General features: G+C 41.4%; 1 non-coding gene across 1 annotated transcript; it reads left to right on the forward strand.

Annotated features, from left to right (window-relative positions):
• The first annotated feature begins 2,746 nt into the window (after window positions 1–2,746).
• On the forward strand, window positions 2,747–2,818 carry TRNAD-GUC. Its single transcript has one exon. It is a non-coding gene; the product is annotated as a tRNA-Asp (tRNA).
• The last annotated feature ends 722 nt before the right edge of the window (window positions 2,819–3,540 follow it).

The raw sequence follows: 3,540 nt of genomic DNA on the forward strand, positions 1-3,540 counted from the left end.
GTTAGTCTCCATACAGCATACATCCTCCATGGAAATGGACAGATGGGGATTTGAATTTTGGGTCCCTCCACAAGTACTGCTAAATTGCCTGTAGGCTATTAGGTAGACATGGGAAATGAACTCAAAAAAGCAGAATGACATGAGATTTCTGTTCTAAGACGATCATATTCCCAAAGGAACTAGGTTTCTGTCCTTTTAATAACTCTGAGTCAGCGAAGCATCTAGCAACAAGTTTTCTCCATATCTGCAATGGAAAAGGCTGGGGCACGACACTTGCCACAGGGATGCTACCAAATGCAAACTCATATCTTGGTAATCTGTATCCCAGCAAGAATGTCCAGAATTATTTTCAAGGTGGGAGGTCCTGCTACCTTTTTGCCCATACCCTGAGTCCATGTTCTGGGATACCACTGGTATTCATGAGTAGAAAACATTAGCATTTCTACATGCTGCAGAGGGTACGTGGATTATCTATCATTATCTGCAGCACCCACATAGAGAATGTAATTAGGGATGCTGAAAACGTTGCGGGGAACATGTTTGACAGGCAAACATATAGTTTTTGCAGCCATGATCACCTGTGCCCCGAGCCTTGGATCTTCTCATCTCACCACCACATGATTCCACCAGTATATTGAGCAACTTTGTATTTGTGTAGTAACTCTGGTGGTGGAGTTTCATTTCCACTTGCCTTACATCCAAATCCTTGCATACTAAGTGAAATTGTTTTTTTCACTGGTGTCAGGGATAGTTGAGTCAGGTAATCTGCAGTGTATTTGTATGCAGAGTTACACCCTGCTATAAACCCACTGACGTTGATGATTAGGACTGCACTGTAAATAAAGCTGGATATGTGAGTTGTAAAGAACATGGGACTGCAAAATTAAGTGCACGTGTGAACTGTTGGAGATCCAAAGAGAGGGACAGCCATTAACATTGATCATACAGATACAAACACCAAATGGTAAGAATTTATTTTAAAAGTACACAGTGTGTGGGTGTGTATTACTGTTTCTGTGTTTTTGTTGATTCTTTTTTAAACAGTTGACAACAGAGCATGGCAAGACAATGGTGGTAAGTTGAAGGAGGGGTTAATGTGTACTGGCAGTGGTGACGAGTTGAAGGACGGGTTAACATGTACTGTGTATGGAAAAACAGCCAGCAAGTAGCCACAAGTGGTTCAAGAGTAACCCTAAATGCTCATCCAGCAATTTGCTCTCTGCTTGTAATGAGTAAGAAGGAGCAGATGTGAACTATCAGATGCTCAAAAACATCCCTAGATATAATGTTTGCCCATCCTCCTGATTTCCAAATCCATATTTTTGAATTGCAGTGTGTGATTGCTACATTATTGACAACCTAGTCTTAAAACTGGTGATGGACCATCTACACAGAATTGCAGCACCAACTTTGTGTAATGCTAATGTAATCCAATGTTTGATGACATTAAAGTGATGCAGGAAGCTGTTGAAGACATGAGCTCTTACATCCACCTTAGGCTGGTATGACAACTGCAAACATAAACAGTTTGAGGAGCCCAAAAGAAAGGCTGAGCAGAATGCTGACCAAGTAGCTCTATATGTACATAATAACAGCAAAGTAACTTGTTATTCATGTGGAAAACAGAGGATTGTTAAAAGGGACTGTAATGCTTTTAAACAGAAGGATGCCCCTCCAAGGCAAATAAAATGGGAGAATTTGAAACAGCGAACCCTGAAGAAATGTATCATATTAGCTAAAGATGCAACCAAAAATTATATATGGTTCTTAGATAGTGCATGCTCAGTGCACATGAGTGCTCACAGAGACTTTTTTAAAACTCTAAATGAAGAAAGAAAGAGAGACACTAAGGGTAACTGATGGGAGATCTGTTGTGGCAGAAGGGGTATGATTGGGGACTATAAAATGCAGACTCCCGGATGGACAGGTCAGAAAAATCCTTATTGAGAACTGTTTGTAAGTGCCACAATTAGCAAATAACATGCTTTCAGTAAGAGTTCCTGCAAAAAGAGGAATGGTGACCTCATTTGGGGGAAAATGTCTTATCAAACAAGATGGTGAACGGGAGGGTGCATGAACACATGCACACAAAATGCAAATTTGACCAAAAGTTGCAATCATAAGAGATGTTCCAGGTTATGGCACCGAAGATTTGAGCACAGAGATAATTATGAATTGCCCAACTTAAGAACCAGAATTTGAGCAAAGGTATTTAAATAAATAAATAAATGTACAATTGAAAGGAATTGCATGCATTGCATCCAAGCAAAGGGGACAAGACCAAGCTTCAGTAACAATCATGAACGAAACCAAAGAAGGCATCCCCTGGAACTTATTCCAATGAAAACAGAGACCCTTCATGGGAACATATATTTTGACTTCATGAGGGAGAAGAGTTAAGTATTTGAAATACTCAGGGCATATGTTACAATGGTTAGCAACAGGTTCCAGAGGAAACCGCTGGCAAACCAAACTGACAACAGAGGAGATTATGTGGGACATGACATAAAAAGGTATTTAACTGAACAAGTTATTGAACGCCAACACACTCCTATAACACCTGAAGAAAATGGCATAGCTGAGAGGAAATACCGGTCCCCGACAGAAATGCGCAGATGGAAGTTACTAGAAGTGGATCTACCAGAGAAATACTGGGGAGAAGCCATCAACCCAGTCACTTATTTACATAACAAACTGCCCACAAAAGGTGCCAAGAGCACGCCATATGAACTGTGGTATGGGCAGTTCCTCGTTAGTATAGTGGTAAGTATCCCCACCTGTCACACGGGAAACCGGGGTTCGATTCCCCGATGAGGAGATAAAGTCTTTAGGAGCTGTGGTGGTCAAGTGGTTAAGATGCTGAACTGCAGGCTGTTGAAGGTCGGTAGTTCAGCAGTTCGAGACCTGAGTGTGCCGCATGACGGAGTGAGCTCCTGTCTCTAGTTCCAGCTCCTGCCAACCTAGCAGTTCGAAAGTAAGAAATTGCAAGTAGATAAATAGGTACCACTTCAGTGGGAAGGTAACAGCATTCCGTGCACCTTGGTGTTTAGTCATGCCGGCCACATGACCACGGAAACGTCTTCGGACAGTGCTGGCTCTTCGGCTTTGAAACGGAGATGAGCACCGCAACCCTAGAGTCGAATTCGACTGGTTTTTGAGCAAGGGAACCTTTACCTTTACCTTTTATGGGCAGAAACCCAACATGAAATATCTAAGGGTATTTGGGTCAAAAGCCTTTGCTCACACCCCCAAATAAAAGTGGATTTAAGGACTCAGCAAGGTATTTTTGTTAGATAACCTCTGGGATGTAAGAACCCTTGATCCAAAAACACAAACTATATGAATTTGCAACGTAGTCTACATAGACAAAAAGGAAAAATCTAAAACTACAGGAAAAAATGAACCCTATAGAATCCAAAATGATTGAAGAAAATAAAATGCATCAGCCAGAAGCAATGCAATCAACCACCTTGGAACCCAGAGATAACACAGACAATCAGAAAAGGATGATGAATCAGAGGTTAGATGATCGGCTAGATT

The sequence above is a fragment of the Gekko japonicus genome, unplaced genomic scaffold, assembly GCF_001447785.1.
Source record: "Gekko japonicus isolate JY-2015 unplaced genomic scaffold, Gekko_japonicus_V1.1 scaffold994, whole genome shotgun sequence".
In the NCBI taxonomy this organism is placed as follows: Eukaryota; Metazoa; Chordata; class Lepidosauria; order Squamata; family Gekkonidae; genus Gekko; species Gekko japonicus.